Source organism: Lytechinus variegatus, chromosome 2 (assembly GCF_018143015.1).
Source record: "Lytechinus variegatus isolate NC3 chromosome 2, Lvar_3.0, whole genome shotgun sequence".
NCBI lineage: Eukaryota > Metazoa > Echinodermata > Echinoidea > Temnopleuroida > Toxopneustidae > Lytechinus > Lytechinus variegatus.
Window position 1 is genome coordinate 51,048,719 of NC_054741.1, and position 18,212 is coordinate 51,066,930.

An 18,212-nucleotide genomic window follows, 5' to 3' on the forward strand; every position below is an offset into this window, starting at 1 on the left:
TGGGTAAATTCTTGTTTGCTTCCACTTTCTTTGATCTCTTCTTACTGAAAACCTGGTCAGTTACTGTTGTTCTTGTTGACAGTGCTTTAATGGACTTGTGTCCTGTGCAACACTGGCTGCAGTGATCTTATCTAGCTGCTATAGAGTGAAAATCCTTTGGTCATATTAAAGGTCTTACGATAAGAGACTAAGGAGTCTGGGTAGATGGTGAGGGGCACAGCAGTGTTCCTCTGGCTGTAAACTGAATTCAATTAGACAAAGCAGGAATCACTGTCAGTGAGCAACTCATTACCTCACATAAGGACATTAAGGTCACTGATAGGCCACCAAAGATCAAGGTTTCGTTTCTCACAACACTTTCAGAGCTCGCACAGCCCATCTCTTTTGTCAGAAACCTCTTCATGGTAATGATTATGACAAATACTTGGGGAAGTTGAAGAAAGAATTGTCACAGACTCCGCTGCCTCGTTCTGACAGCTAGAGTCTAAAGAGAGACCGGGAACGCTACTGTGGGAAGCGCACATTTGTGGTTTGCGCTTAGATTCTAATTACAAGCAACGGGCCAAATCCACTTACTGTGCTTTCCACAGGCCCTTAACTTAAATGTCTTTGGTTTAACTAATAATAGGTCTCCACTTCCTTCTTTTGGCTTAGCTGAACATTACACTCAAATAAACAAATATAAAAACTAAATCATACTTACATACAAAAATATGAAAGTGTATGTTATGATATGCCTAATTGAAATGTTTGTTTTCTTTCCTTTCTAGAGTGACATAGACAAGGGAAATGGTATTGGTAGTGATCCAATTTTTTTCTACATCATGATCTGTAGGTCAAACTATAGGCCTAAAGATTGAATCAGCCATTCACAGTGATTATTACCTGGTATAACTATAAGAATTCAATTTCCATAGATAATTTTAGAAATCAAATGAGTGGAGAAAGGAGAGCATGGTAGCCCAATTACAAGATGGGAACCGTCATCCCACCTAGCAGGGTGGGAGAGTGAAAGGGGGGTCAATGTAAGAGGTCAAGGGTGAGGTGATCTGGCAGGCTAAGATGATTGGTTGCTTTTCTTTCAATCTTGCCGCTGAGAGGTGATTAGGAGAGATTGGAAGACATTGGACCCACACAGAGCAGGTCTGCGGAAAGAAGATCCATCATTCAAATCAAGGCAACGGTATTAACAAACTTCATCTTCATAAACTTCTCTCCTCCATTTTGAAACAGGGGATAATGGGATTGATGAATGACGATGATTACCGTGGTATTGGTAGTGGGGGTGGTAATAGTGACCATGGTGGTAATGTCCGATAATGATGTTGATGACGTTGACGACGATGATGGTGATGATAAAGGAGCTGGTGGTAATGGGAGGAGCAGGAAGATGATGAGGGTGTTAGTGATGACGATGCAAAGGTAGAGAATGAATAATGTCTGATAACAATATGGATATGGATTAAGGTGGGGGTGTTATTGGTGGTGGCGGTGGTGGGGTGGTGGTGGTGAAGGTGGTATTTGTGGTGAAGGTAGTGGTAATTACTAGTGCATTGATTCTGGTAGTTGTGACGAAGTATAGCCACTAATGGTAGATCGCAAAAATCCCTGTGACTTCATTTTGAGAGAAAATTAAGGCTATTTCTAACCCTGACCTATCTGCAACAATGCTTTGAGCTTTATTTTACCAGCTAATTTCAATCCAGTGAGCATCAACCCCCTCCCACCTCGCCTCATTCAGAGCACATGAGCTTGATCACATGACTTCAACAATGCTACTGATCATGTGACCTACCCCTGCTGTCCACGATGAGTAGTCTTCAAGTTCAGGCATTTCAATGCCAGCATGGGGCTTCATTGACCATGAGATAGCTGCGCTTCTGGACCAGTGCCCAAGACACCTTGGAAGCCTCTATCTACTACTACACTCTATCAAATAACAGGTTATGATGTCATAGCGGCTATGACATCCTTCTATCTGACAATGCTATCCATCAATGCAGAGCAATCAATAGGATGACAGCGCAGGAGATCATGAAGACATATACACTCAATACTGGTAAATAAAGTATAAGAAATAAAACACATAACTTATTTGCAAATGAAAACCTACTAGTGAAGCCTGTATAAATGTTTGGTAGGGGTTTCAATGTTTTTTTTTTATATCACTATCAGATTCTTTCAAAATAATTTACCTAAAAATGAACTCAAATTTGAAAATGAATAGGCCCTAATGTTTACCTAAACTTAACAGGCTTAAACCAAACATGAAAAAAAATATATATATAAAGAAAACTAAAAAAAAAGTAGGCCCCTACAATTTTATCATCTTTATGTGCTTTTACTAAATGAACAACAATCAGTGAAAATTTATATAGAGTGTGAATGAGACAAAGAGAGTAAGAGAGAGAAAGAGAGAGACAGAAAAAGATGAATAGAGAAAGCAAGTGACAGAAAGTGAGAGAGAGAGAGAGACCAAGGGGTTTGCTGAAATCAGGGTCACACTTTCGAAGTGAAATCGGGTCTGATCGCGCAGACTAGGCTAGTGCATTGAGGACAAGCTGAGGTCATAGTCAATGGCTAGAGTAAACACCATCAACTCAAGCCTTGGTTTCCTGCCACCTGTTTCAATTGCACTGAGCTGCTAATGGGCATCCGTCTGTAAACCTCATCTGAAACAAGTGCAGTCAGGTCCAAAGGGGGACTTTGGAACTTGGGACCAGGGTTCAATCATCTGTTAATGAGCACTCCTAGGTATCCTTCCATAACAAACAGATCCGGCAGAAAACCACTCCTAATGCTTCCATTCATACCATGCTTTCTCCAAGGTTTCAGTTTCTCGCTTCTTGAAGTCATTAATTAATTTTTTACACAAAAACACATAATATATATGATGATTCAATTGATTAGCTTTGTGGAGGAGCCATTAAATGCCAGAGATTTGACAAGGATGATCATGACTCTTCTTGTAGACAAGACGATGATATTTTTCATTTGAAATCCATCTCGGGAGGTTAAGTCAGTGATAGCAAGACCACAAGGAAATATTCCGGAGTGGGTAATATTTGTCCATCTGTAAATGTGCATAAAAATTCTATTCTTATTTGTTCACTTGAGTCTACCTGACTTTCACCAATTATATCCGAAGAAACAGATCGTACAGTAACCAATGATCTTCAGGGGGAAAAAAAGAACCCCCAAATCTCATCCAATTCATAAAAAAAACCACTGAGAAAGAACGGTGAAGATTATGGAATGAAGAATGGTCAACAAAGGTAACAGATGGAATGAATGAGCATATCTGACATGGAAAGGAATAAAGACGAACATTGGGCAGCGACTGATGAGATGAATATGAACAAATTGAAGCAACTATTGAAAACTGAACTCTAAATTTAAACTAAATAGGCACAACCTAACAAAAATGAGAAGTACTTAAATAAAAAGAAACCAAAATACACAAATTACCTTCCTTCACTCAATAGAATGACAGAAATAACATCTTTATACTTTAAACATGAACATTTCATTTCATGTTCTCAATTGTTCTGAAAAGTTTGATAACTTTTTACATGTCAATTCTTTCTCTTTATCCCCAGTCATCCATCTCTTTACCATTCACTCTCGCCCTTCTTCTTCTCTCTCTCCCTCCTTTTATTCTCATTCCAAATGACTGAGAAAATAAAGCATGAAAGTGAAAAACAAACCAATTAAATATTTTCTTATCCCTTTCAAACAGTCCTACAGAGAAAGGAAAATGTATTTGACAAACATTAGGCCAAAGATAATGAGACTTTGGTTGGCTGAATGTCAAGAATAATACCCCAACAATCCCAGCACAAACAGATTAGTCATCTAAAGGGGAATTGAGTCTCACAGTAGAACAACACATTATCTAGGTTTTTCCCACAACAGGTGCATTAATTACTGTCAGGCGCATCAATCAAACTAATAAATATTACATTTGACCATCTTATCCTCCCTGAGGATTCCTAATAAGAAGGTATAGAATTAAAAAAGAATCTGACCCTTGACTTTCTGGGATCTTATTCTGGTTGATTTTATATCTAATAACTTGATGAGCTGCCCTTTTGATAAGAAACAGTGCAAGATAGAGAAATGATAAGACAGAGTCACTTCCAATGTCAAATTCCTTAACTTTCTCACAACGATTCTGTGACAAGTAACAAAGTCTTGTATGAGAGTGGCCTGTCCATCACTGTTGGGTAAACCTCCATTACATGCCATTGAGAGATAACCATCCACACACACACTTTCTATATACACATCATACATACACACACAGCAGACCGGTCCTCTGTGCTCATAACCCAGTCTACTCAATACATTGGGTTCTTTCCCCAATCTCACCTTAGTCTTGTTCAGGCAGACCCCAACTTCTTTGCAAATCTTATAAAAGCACCTGAAACGGTAGGGAGAAGTGAAACTTTTCATGGAGAGACGATTTTCTCCCAAGAAATCAATGCTAGAAATATAAATATCAATATAAAAAATAAAAAGTCATACATGACAGATTTACATCAGACCTTTTTTTACTAGTTTTACGGTAAAAAAAAATATATCAAAATTTGTAAAAAAAAAAAAAAAAAAAAAAAAATATTCCAGTCTTTTTCTGATGCATTTTGATGTCTAATTACTGAGGAAAATCTACTATGAATCTAGTCCTGGTAATTAATGTTGTCCTTACTTTTTAAATCACATCTAGCAAATTTGGTTAACTACCTAATGAAAAGAGCACTGATGAAACTCAGCTAAATACCTTATCAAGTATTAAAAAGAAGACCTATGCTGCAATGGTTTGCAAGAAAATAAAATTGAATAGAAAAGTGAGCATACCTGAGTGGGTTTATTTTCCCTGTATCATATTATTTAGCCCAGAGAATCCACCTTTCATGAAATGTATTTTACTTATTTGCATTGGACATCATATAAAAAAAAATCAATACAAGGCAATTAGTCATTGCACCAAACTGTCTTCTAGCTCGCTTCAGCCTCCATGTAAGTACCTCCATTTATGCCAAAGTCTTCTCACAATAATTCTTTCAATTCAATAATTACACCCAACCTAGCTTGACTTTCAGCATTTTTTTTTCCATGATAGAATTCTTTTGGTTGATTTTTTTTCTTTTTATGAAGCAGGTGGCTTTGTACTGATGTGTGTACGTTAGCACTGTTTGGCTCATTGCGGGACAATGGAGCTTATTGTTATTTGCCTTCATACTACCATCACACCAACTCATCTATGACCTTGCCTCATCAATGCTTCGCAGTTCCCTTTCAAACCAATTTAACTTTGTTTCTTTCCACGTATTTGCTTCTTGGTATAAAAACTGTATTGATTTGATTTGCCACGGTGAAATTCTCTCTTCTTTCTTTGATCAGTTTGATGAGTGGTGGGAGGATATCGCATTTAGTAATTGCAATTTCTTTGATGGGTAGTTCTTTTAGTTTTAAATGTCAATGACATCATTAAAGAGATCGCTGTGCAAGTTATGAAACGCAGGTTAATTACACAACTGGATTTGGTTCTTTGAGATAAAATTCTGCAAACATGCCTTTTTTAATTCAACCCTACATCTGTGATATAGGCCTAATCAACACAGGGTCCATGATCAACACAACCAGATTTCTTTTGAATTTTAATCAGATTGTTGATGAGACATAAGAAGGCCTATTTCATCTAGCAACCGGATTAAGTTTTCATGCATAACCGATGCAATGATAATTGGATAACAACTACTTTAGGCCTATGTTTCCATTCTGATATCCTGTCTGGTATTAAAAGCAGTGCCTGGTAAAGTGAGTTAATTAGCTGACGTGATTCACTGCGGATAATAATAAGGTCAAAACACAGAAAGAAGATGAGGGATGTGAGCAGTTTATGTCTTTTGACATCTAAAGAGAGTGAGAGAGATAGAGAGGGGGAGAGACAGGGGGAGAGGACAGTGGGCTCAGGCGTAAAAATACCAATTAATTCCTAGGTTAATGAGAAAGACACATGATCCTACCTTTACAATATAGTACACTGCATGAGCTTTAGATCACAACATTATAAGGCCATATTCAACTCCATTAGGTATTACTATGCCCTTGCATGGACCATGTAGTATATTCCTTAGCTGTTGTTTATTCCTGTCTATCTATATGTTTATGCTTTGCTTTTATACTTCACTTTCTCCCCAGACTACACAGGCGACACTATTCTTTGCTCTTCATTATTATGACCCGCCAAAATACAAAAGATAAAAGGTTATCTTCTAGTGATTAAGACTTAAGATAATGTCATACAATTAGGCCTACCAACCGAATAGATTGATATTGAAGTAAGTTGTATGTCATAGAAGCAAGAGTGTGAACTGAAGCAAATATAGGCCTAGGCTTAGGCCTATATCTTTCATATTACCGATAAAATTCTATTACTCAGAAGTAGGTCAACACACAGTAATGTGTGCTATGATGATACTTTACGGTGCACAAAATTCAGAGTGGGACCAAAATTATTTCAACTGGTCATACGATGCCTCTTGGTCCTGTTGACATAAATGCAACTGACTCTCTGCTACACCTAAACCCAGTTGAAACCAAACCAGACAGATTAATAGTTCTGAATGAAAACAAACATTGCATAACTGTGCTGAATTCCCTCAGAATGCATTCCAATCAAAATGGTTAATTACTTGGCTAAGAAACAAGGACTAGAGTGAAATCCCATAACAAATAGACCTGTAAATTATGCACGGCTATGGCTCTGTAGCAAAAAGTTAAACCTTTCTGTCAACACGTTTCAATAAAAAGGCATATTGAAATGAGGGATTGGTCAAAGAAAGGTATCAGGAAAGAGTTTTTGTTTTCATGAAGCTAGGTGTACCATCCTCTCTAATACTTCAAATTCACAAGGGGATAAGAACTAACTTGTTGATACAGTCCCACCCAAGTCAAAAGGTGTAAGGTTATAAGACCTATAGCATAGGCCTATTCAGAGCATGTGAACAATTGGTAAATAAAATTACAGAAATGTAACCTAGATGCAAGAATGGAAGGATCTTACACTTATGACAAGCTATCTTTTGATATAGACCTCAATGTAAAGAAATTTTAATAAATATGACTTTAACGTGGGTGTATGTAATCACTTAAGCTACCTGGATTACTCTTAGCTAAACCATGGAATTTGCTATAGACAAAGGAAGACACTATGATAAAAATCTCTTGTATAAGGCATAAATATCAGTATCAAGAACTGGATATAAACTTCAAATGTGCGGAGGCAGCGTGAACTTCAAGCCCTACTTTACCTGCGATAGTCATATCAAATAATTACTTCTACGAATAAAAGTAGCCTAATAACATGCTTCTAGAGGTCTTACTTCCCAAAGGAGTGGAGCAGGTGCAAACATTGCATGTAGTTGAAATTGACTTAGCATTCTTGGAACTACCTCTTCAAGTAATGGAAAAGAGCGATACCAGTTAAAAATTGCATAATGATATGTATATCAATTGATCATAAAATAAAGCCCTGTCTGGTTGAAAACTAACACCTCACCAACCCAGTTTCATCAAGAGGTATTTCTAGTCTGATCATGCATCTTAAATGTTGCCATGGAAACAAGACATGAAGGTGGGTAATTCAAGAGTAAGTGATTAATACACAGCAGCATCCGGTTAAGAAGGAAATAGAGAGACAGGAATCAAGCCTTCAACAATGATAATTCTGACATTTGGGGCGATTTAATGTGGAACGGGCCGACTCATCACCAGGCAACTGGGGAGGGATTAGCAGCTCGAGAACCATAACACCCAATCAGGAACAGAGATGTGCCTTCGGGTTAAAAGCCTATCAACGAAACAAAAACACTCACAAAAAAAGGAGGGGGAAATGGAAGGAGTCTCTTTGGATTCCACCACTCAATATGAGAAATGAAGGAGAGGGGGGAGGGAGGGAAATAGCGGTATAGTGAAGTACTGCATAGTAACCCTTAGGGGTGGGATGTATTACCAATCATTGCATGTTAGTCCCATGTGTGTAGATGTGCGTTGTGAGTGACAAGAGGGGAAGAGTGGGAGCAGCTTGACGATGGGCAGGCTCGGCATGGACAATTAACAAATATTATTAACTATTATGACTGCATGCATCACAGATTAGAGTTAAGCTATGGAGGCCACTCTCAGGAGTAACTAATCACAGATAAACCAAATTCAAAATCAGTGCAAAATAAAAACTCACCTTCTATTGATAGAGTTGTCCGGTGATTATTCTCAGAGTAATGTGTCCTGGAAAGTGGCAATCCACCGTGTGCAGTCAATCCATCCAATAGCTCGGCCGTCCGAGAGAGGCTGAACAAAAGCAGTGAAAACGAGAGATTAAAGAAGGTGGCAAAGTATTGCTTGCATCGGCAGAGAGAAGCAGTGTATAGAACATGCATGGCTGCATTTTAATGACCAGCCATCAGAAGTAGGATGAAAGGCGCAAGGCACAAGGCCAGTCGCAGGAGAGTTCACCCCCGTCTACGTCCCCACACACACCGTCCAGCCATCCAGTCAGTCAGTCAGCTACCACACACCATGTCAATCCCTAACCTACCTACCTATACTCCCAACACCCATGCACACTCATCAACTCCGCTACACTGGACCTCGCCGATACTGGACCACCAAATGCAGAGCTCCTTAATTCTCACTGCATAATGAATCATTCCTTAAATGAGGGAGGGGAAAAAAATATGACATTCACACAAACATACAGAAAGAGAGGCTTTTCTTATACTTTCTCTCTCTCTTTCTCTCTGTGCCTAGTATCCATAACCTACTCTCAGTCCATCTGGCATGTTAATTAGATGCAAGGCATATAAGCGTTGACTTTGTGTGAGAAGCTAATTTGCATTAACAAGCCTGAGAGAGAAAGCTGTTGAGTGAAAGGCTATACAGTAAGATGTATCATGGCCACGTTAATGAATCAATGCTAACTCACACGTCTTCGCTCTCAATCTTACCGCCATCTTTTTTTCTTCTTCCTTTTATCCCTCCAATCTCATTAATCCCCTCTTATTGGCTTTTCTTGCCTTTGCACCCATTTTAATTCTCTTACACAGAACTTGAGTTTATCTCTATATGAGAAGTAGGTCACACTTTCTTTTACTTGGATCATAAAGAAAGAGTCATTTTACTTTATATGTTTGACTAGGCCAAAAAGAATGACCTATTTTCACTCCATGTGCACAGTAAAAGCATCATCACTGATTTCTACGAACAAGGCTCCCGTACAAAATGGTATTCATGCAGCTATTCTTTTTACCATTTCTCTGTAATTTTTTTCCACACATTTATCTCTCAACACTTCCCCATTTGCGGACATTGTTTGAAATTGCATCTGCTTTAACTACACTGTCATAATTTTTCAACTAACCTACATGTTGGACAATATATCAAGTTATACTGATGGTTGTTTAAAACAAGACAGTATGTACAACAAATTTTCAGATTTTTCATACTAACGATTGACAGGCCTATTTTATCAATCAATATTTTAACCAACCTTTGAGTTGCTTAACATGATTCTGAATGTAACATGTTTGCATGATGAAATGCGTCAAAGGGAAATAACTTTGGCTAATTGGAGTAAGCATAAATGAGCAAAAAAAAACAAGCCATGCATATCAACATCTTCATTGGATATATCAATAAAATGTTGGTTAAAAAGGAAATCAATACTTGCATATCAATCATTCTCTATCTTCATTTGGCAGAAGGATGGTTATACATCCTATTGTAAGAACACTTTGTTTCAAAGCTACTGGTACCAGCAATCACGTAGGGCCTTCACAGTCTATGTCTTTTACCACTCATAATTTTGACCCAGGTATCACACCATGATATGAGTATTTATCATCATTTGTTATTAATACTGTGTAGGATATTCATGACCATGAGATGAGAATTAATTTCTACAACAGTTCAACTGATCAAGTGATATTCACCTAAAAAATAAAGAAAAGTGAGTTCTCAGTTCTTGTCTACAAAATATGTCATTTTATCTCAAACCCACCAAGTTACACCACCACTTGGCTTTGATGGTGCTTCATTTGAGTAGTGTATAAGGAAACAAACAATGACAAATATGAGGAATTCTTTTTTACAAATCATGATAGACATTTTGACACAATCCAAGATGTATTTGACTATTGAAAATGAATTAATTTTGCTTAAAACCATTTCAGATGAATTACAAAATCATAATACCAAAATTTTCAATAAACAATATAAGATACAAGTATATCCAGGGTAGTCGCTTTACTTATGACACCCCTTAACTGCTTGCCCCGACAAAGATAGCTCCTTTTTTCAATTTGAATGCTGATCAGTGATCACCAAGCAAAAAGACATAAGGTCTCAATTTTATAAGTCTTGGTGCGACTTTGCTGGCAACTGAACCCTTGATCTCCTGCGCTCTACCACTAAGCCACCATGCTCGGTTTTAGCATGAGTCATCCATTCTTCTAGACATACTATCTAACCTGTATGTCAAACATGTATAGACGATTAGCAGTGTCACTGGTCATCATACTTCAAGCTACCAACCCTTCCCCTCTTTGATTTCATTCAAAACATGTACTGCTATTGGTCATTCCATTGAAGCAATCGGCAAGTTGTTAGACCTCTTCAATTATTCAATAGACAATTTACCTTTAAACCGTGCAAGCTGGTTGAATCACCTCTGAATAGTGTTTGGAAGGTGACCCCTTTCCTATTCTATTCCTCAATGACATCATATTCTTGAATTCTCTGCACCTATTTCATGAAATATAGTAAGTTTCTCTGAGTAGAACTAAATGAGAGTGGATTACATTTTACCTGGCCCTTTCAGTAATTTAAAAAAAATCATATCTTCAGCCTTTGTCTGACCATTGCATTTATTAACGTAATAATAACAAAAAATAAATGAAAAGACACTTAAACCCCTAATATTTCAAAGAATACATGCATGGGCTGACCAATCATCAGTGGCTAGCTGTAATCAACATTGAGGATATCTCGTAGCATAATGAAACTTATTTATATTGGAAAACAAAGAAGTCAAAAGCACTTGAACATCGCTGCATGATAGAGTAAAGACAGTCCCTTGTAAAAAATGGAAATTTGTTGTCATATTTCCATTTTGACAAAGCGCACGCCTGACACTGTTTGTTTTCTTGTTTCATTCTTGTCAAATCTTGACTTGGATTAGACCTTAGGGCTAAGGTCAACACATTGTGTGATCCCACTAGGTATCACCACTAATGGCTTTAGTTGCCATGGTAACAAACATCATTAAGATTAAACTACTCAGAACCCCAGCATTAATCATTTTAGTCAGCGGGCAAACACAGGTTTCCAAAGAAGTATAAAAGGTATTGTCTCTGTTAATGACTGCATCCGAAGGTGAAAATATACTGCTCTAATATATCACCATGGCAACAACGCAAGTCATTATGTGAATTCGTTTACATTGTTCATTATAATTATATCATTTGGTTGTAATTATTGCCTTGAGATCTGGGCTGGGTTGCTATCTGGATATCTTGTAAAAATGCAAAGACAAAGACGGTTGGTTAATTACCCAAGCATGGGCTTTGTCGCAGAGTCCTACAAACTACTACCGTGAAATTATTACTTCATACTTAAGTGTCAGACAGAGAAGATACTAAAATCCCACCTATTCATATCTTTCACATACTTATATCATCTTTCATAATCAAGCATAGAATTGGTAGTGTAAATTAGAAATTTACAAAGGAATGGAAATATATTATAGCATGCCTATGAGTGTTTGTCAAGTTATTGTAATAAATTGAACCCCAACTTTACGTAGAACTTGCTGACCACTTCTGGTTTTTTTTTATAGTCAATCTATGAGATGCTACCGGCTAGTCCAATGACAAGACTTGTGCATCTCGATGGTAATCCTATCGTCGAAAGGCGTAAATCTTTTCATACACCTATCCTCGGAGATGAAGCTAACAACGTAAGACAAGCTAGCACTGGTGCTCGTAAGTCAGCTGAAGAGGTGCAACATGGTGCTCACATAACCACTTCGGATTCCCCTCAAAGGTTCCCTTCTAAACCACTTCCCCAAGCCTGCCTCTATCCCATAGCAGAATTAGATTACCAACACTTGTGTAAATGTATCTCCATTTGAGCCCAAACATGCAACCATGCTCGGCCACTTTGTCACAGCCGTAAACTCCCAAACAAAGGGATGAAGAATGGATGTTGCACGGCAATAAGAAGTTGTTGCATGCAGACAGACAATGTACTTTGGTGGGGGGGGGCCTCTCCTTCAAACAGACGTGAATGTTTGGAGGGAATGTGTTTAGACAAGGGCCGCTGAAACAAGGCAGGGTAAAATCACACAAGATTTGGTTAAACATCTTTGCACCTGTCACCCACAGTTTACACAACGGTTCCTAAATTGGGCCTGCCAAGCCATTGAAACGGCTAACACCCCAATATGAGCTGCTCCATTTATCTGATTTTGTCTAATTTGCCTCATTAAATTCTCCTTCCTCTTAGTGCACCGTTTATTCCATCTTTGTCACCAGCGCCATCAGGATTTATTTGCCCGAGTACATGGCCCACATTCTAGGTAATTAAACGTTTCATATCTCATTGCAATATAGTACTTTGAGAGTTGGGATAGAGAGCACTGTACTACACTACAAAGCAGCCACCGGCTAGGTGGTGGCAGCTCAAGTATAGATGCCTCAAAATAATTGCTCTACTTATATCAATCTACCACCTATAATTCACTAACTGATCATGGTTAAAAAGAATGAATAGCCAGATTAATGATATTAATTTAAATTTGGTCCCCCAGAAATGAGACGATATACCCTGCCATCCATCATTTCACACAATGATCTCAAAACGTACAGTGCCCTTTACTAAATCCCATAAAATTCATTAATATTGGCGATCTGGGTGAAGCCCTCCCTCTCTTGTTTTAATTTCCCTGAAACTGTGCGAGTCCAGGGGAAGGTGTGAAAACCGGCATGGAGGGCTGTTAAATATGAACAAGTAATAATCCCTTGTGATTTGACGTCAGTTATCCCCCACCTACCAGTACCCATATATACACCACAGATCCCCAGCTCTCCCTCTCTCTCTCTCTTTCTATGTCTCTCTATCTGTCGATCCCTCTTTCTTGTTCTCTCTGTCACTGTCTCTCTCTATGGGATGCTCATGACTGGTGGATGTGGTGAGTGCAGAAAGCGTTAACGAGACAATTTGTGCAGCTCCTTGGTCTGGGGTTGGTGTAAATACATCACAGAGGGATAGACTGGGGAACGGAGGTGCAACGGGATCACGCGGGCCAGCAACCCGGCCACTCGTTTGATGAAAAGTTCAGCCCACCCCTGACCAGAGATGAATTGTGGGAATATTTGCATAGTGATTGGCTAATAAACGAACCCGCCACGGACAGACAAGCCCACCAGAGCAAAGGATGATGGGAAGCGCAGAAGCGAACGTCCTTGGTTCTCGCTATCTCGCGCTCCATCTTTGACTGAGTAGAGCAATGAGTGCGCGCTCATGTCTTCCCATATACTAGCTCTGATTTCATTCTATTTGTCTCTTAATCACCATCTATGTGTCTTGGCCTATTTTTCAATCAATCCTCAAGCTTTTCTCTGTTTCCTATCAACGAGATGCGGGGCAACAAACACTCCCTTTTCCTGTCTTCTTTCAACTATTTATAATCCCAAGTCTATAATCTAACCTACTTCTCACTTTCCCCCCAAGGTTTCCCTTAAATCTCCCTCCCCTCAAAAAATTGACAGAAACACAGTAAAATGGGTCATTATATCAGGCAAATGAGCTAGACAGACTTAGTAGCTATTAATCCAGGAACTTGGTTAGATCTAACTGTAACCCACATTTCTGCCAAACTGGTAGGATTAAGATTCTTAGTCTAAACCTTTAGGTTCCTGTTTAATTGCCCTTTCATATCCTATCATCATACATTGCTCAAATTAGCTACTTGGAAAGCTCTGCACCAGTTTTTCAGTTTTTAATGTCGTCGTCCAGACAAATGCAAGTCAACAAATTACTCTGGATTTGGCACAAGCTTTGTCAGCTTAAAATACAGAAATGACTTAGCTTGATATTCATATAAAATTACAACTAGGAAAAAAATACAGATATAATTCTCATTGTAATCTTATTGGCTTATTGCATTCTCGAAAAATTTTCACTGACCCAGAAACGGATTCATGGAAGGGTATTAAATGAGATTAGTATTCATTAAAATTGAGATAAAAGAATCGCTAACTTGATGGATCAAACGAGAAAAAAAATAATTAAACTTTAAAGATATTGAGTGGTGGGAGTTTTGTCACTGCTGATGCATTAAATTTCAAATACTTTGCTCCCTGCAATACATAATAAATGTTTGATCACTGCTTTGTTCCCTACAATCAAAATAAATACGTAATAAATGTTTGATCGATAATTTCAAGCACAGGTAAAAAAAAAAATGTCGGGCATGGCAAAAGATTTAAATAAATTACAGAGGGCGCTATTGTAATTGCCGTGGTTTTGTTCAACCTTGGTTAACTTAAAGGACAAGTCCACCCCGACAAAAACTTGATTTGAATAAAAAGAGAAAAAAATTAAACGAGCATAACACTGAAAATTTCATCAAAATCGGATGTAAAATAAGAAAGTTATGGCATTTTAACATTTCGCTTAATTTCACGAAACAGTTATAAGCACATCTCGGTCGGTATGCAAATGAGGAACTGATGACATCACTCACTATTTCTTTTATATTTTATTACATGAAATATGAAATAAAAAAGTATGTCATTTTTGAATTGGTACATAATAGTTGCCATGATTATATATGTAAGAGGTATTATGAAGCCAGCATTCCAAAGAAGTGAGGTTTAAAATTTTAGTGTAGACTAGGGTTAAACCTCAGTGTAATTATCAGACTACCACCCAGACAGTGTCTTGTGCATGGTACCAGACAATAAGCACTCGCATGTAGAACCAAAGGAATGGTTATGATTTGTTTAGACCTACACATTGCAGAAAATGACCTGAGTAGTGCATGGACTGTAACCATTGATAGTTGTTTCATTTTCCTTTCTTAAAAAGTCACCAGATAACTTGCGTTTATATCAAATGATTTCTTGCATGGAATTTTCATGGGATCTAGACAATATTATGAGACCATTTTCAATGAGCTTGGTACCAATTAATTACCTTTAAGCTCCTGCATGCTTCTCCCACAATCTATAACAGCAACTCTTGGAAAACAGAAAAAAAATCATATCATAAAGGCTTTATAGTTTAAGGAAATAATTACAGCACCTCCGAAGTGGATCAAACATCTGGAAATATGTTTGTTATAAGAGAGAAAACTAATAAATCCACCACATATCTGGTATTCTTAGAGGGCCCGCTGGGACACCCTCTCCAGTTAAATCATTCCCGCTACCATCAACCCTCTAAACTATGTACGCACAACTGCAATTATAAATACCAAGAAAGGAGAAGAGAAAATGGCTGCTTTATGAACATACTGACACTTATTTACAGACCTCGGATGGGGCCCGCCTATCAAAAGACAGGGGAAAACTTTCCCACAGCCCTCGTTCCCCCTCTGGAGTTGAGTGTATGTCTGAGTAATTTATTTTTTTCTATCCAAATGATTTTTCTTCCCCTTTCTCTTATGGAGAAATAAATATTGGAATGATGAGAAGTTATTAGAGACCCGCTGGAAAGAAGGCTCCATTTAATAGGCTGTGAATCATAGGCAAGTCTAGAAACTATAGTGATTTGATTAGGAGGGAGTTTATAGGCTTCAAGGGGACAAACTTGCTCCAAACAATCTGAGAACAGTTAGCAGCTCCAACGCCATGTCAAGCTACAGCTGAACCAGAAACGAAACAAGAAGGGTTTCGTGTTGAATAAATCAAATCAACCTCGATCTTGTTCAAAGATGATATTTCTTACATCGTGAAAACAACAGTGAAGGAAATTCTCTTTTTTTTTATTAATGTGAGTTTTGAAAATGTACATGAATGTGGTTGGCTACACTTAGGATTACACATATTGGTGCAGCAAACTAATAATTTTTTCAAAGCCTGGTACACAAGCTCAAGGATACAATGGTCAATATTATCATTAAGCCTGACATGACAATATAAATGTTTAGAATCTCTAAATAATAAAAACATTGTAGGAAAAGGGAATAATAACAATTATGGCATGGTGGCACAGCATTAGGAAATTACTTTTCATCACAAATATCTTGGGATGTACGAATTACCACCAAGCCTGTAAGGCACCTCACTTATGATGACAATAATAGCTAAAGATTAATCTGATTTTTAATCCTACTGCTATTGACAAAGTTAGCAGCAAAGACTAGACATCAATATGTAGAAAAGTGCTAAATCTAGGAATATTAATAAAGACGGCACAAGATTTTCTAAGGTGTCATTGCATTCATTCATTTTCAAAACAAAGGTTATTCTTGTGTTTTCCTACTGCCTGTTCACCAAAGTTTGAATTCCTTTACAAGATCTCAATTTCATGCTCAACTAACAATGTATGCCTCAGGCCAACTGACCAGAACTGACCAATACTAGTCTACTGTTACAGACTTTATCAAAACTCAGACCACTTTGCTTATTACAGAGAAAAGAATATGTCTACTTTGTAATGATATTTACTTCACAATTATAATATACTTTGACATATTTTAAGTTATCTGTGTGAAAAGAAGCTATCATTTAAGACCAATGAAATATTAAGATCTTGTTTCAGGTAAATACTACATGTGTACACCTCTTTTATTTTGACCCCCCTCCCAATAAAAAAAAACATACCAACATAAATAGACCAAACAACTCAAGCAGAAAAGGGATGATATTCACTTAAAATATTTTTCATCATCTAATCTGTTTATAAATGTATCATTCTCAATTCATATGATCTCCAAACACCACGCAACACTGAAAAAATATTTGTATGAAGCCTGGAATAACAGACTAACAGAAGTATCTCATCAAGATCTCGCAAAAACCACAAGACTTATCCTCAGGACATGTTCTGTGTCTATGGAAGATGACAGGTCACTTAAGGTCACCAGGGTCATGTCAGGTCAAGATGCCAATTGCTAGCATGACCTCCTGAGGACACTGCTAGGAGCCTCCAAATATAAAAAAATAAATGAAATACAAAAATATGCAGCATTCTTAATTTGTGTACTCACTTGAATATGATAATATGCCTTGAACTATATGGGAATATATGAACATTGATTTTAAGGAATTAACTTGTACACTTCCCCCTCCCCACTCTCTCCCTCTTTCTTATGACAGTCAAGAAAAGTTCAGCTTCAAGAATGTGTACATCTTTTCATAAAATCAATGACCTAAAGATATTTCAACCCATTTATTCAAATGCCAGAGACAGAGTCCATCTTGTAAACACAAACATGTTTTAATGACTATCCATGTAAAAGTTGCTGGTGTGTATTCTGCATCATATATTCTTAAAGAATGCCAACATCCGCATTCAGTGTGACCATCACTACATTTCTGAATTTCTAGATTCAATAGACCTACTTATATGTATGCTAGACGAAAACATTGGCCAAATGAAACGAAAATAATAAACGTGTAGATCTTGAATGTACAGTAAGTCCAGCTAAGTGAGTGAAAGCGACGATCCGCACCCAATATCAGGCCATGTGATTCGGAGGGTGTTGATCTAACTGACAGCAAACATGTAAAAAGAACTTGTTTAGGATCTCATTCTCCCATGAAACTACCTGTGTATGTTTCCCTCTTGATGATCGCTAGGAATGCTCAGCTGGGGATGCCAGCTTGTTTTCTTTCCCATATTCATTCCATTCTCTTTCCTCCATCAAGTCCACGAAGATAGCTTGTAATTTGAGGTGAGGGAGATCTTCTAATCCTATTCAACTGGTGTGAAAACATGATTGCTCCTGAATGATATATTCATTCCTACACTAAACTGCACTTCTTTAAAGGACAAGTCCACCCCAACAAAAACTTGATTTGAATAAAAAGAGAAAAATTCAACAAGCATAACACTGAAAATTTCATCAAAATCGGATGTAAAATAAGAAAGTTATGGCATTTTAACGTTTCGCTTATTTTCAACAAAATAGTTATATGAAC

General features: G+C 37.6%; 1 protein-coding gene across 4 annotated transcripts in view; it reads right to left on the reverse strand.

Moving 5' to 3' along the window:
• The window catches only part of LOC121408301 (zinc finger homeobox protein 3-like), a 115,839-nt gene that overhangs the window by 46,728 nt on the left and 50,899 nt on the right, over window positions 1-18,212 (reverse strand). For 3 of the 4 annotated variants that reach the window (XM_041599714.1, XM_041599715.1, XM_041599717.1), the window contains one exon: window positions 8,246-8,355. The gene's annotated coding sequence lies outside the window, so the exon portion shown is untranslated. Of the gene's footprint in view, window positions 1-8,245; window positions 8,356-8,606; window positions 8,699-18,212 lie in introns of those variants that run through there. The other variant, XM_041599716.1, reaches the window with a different exon arrangement.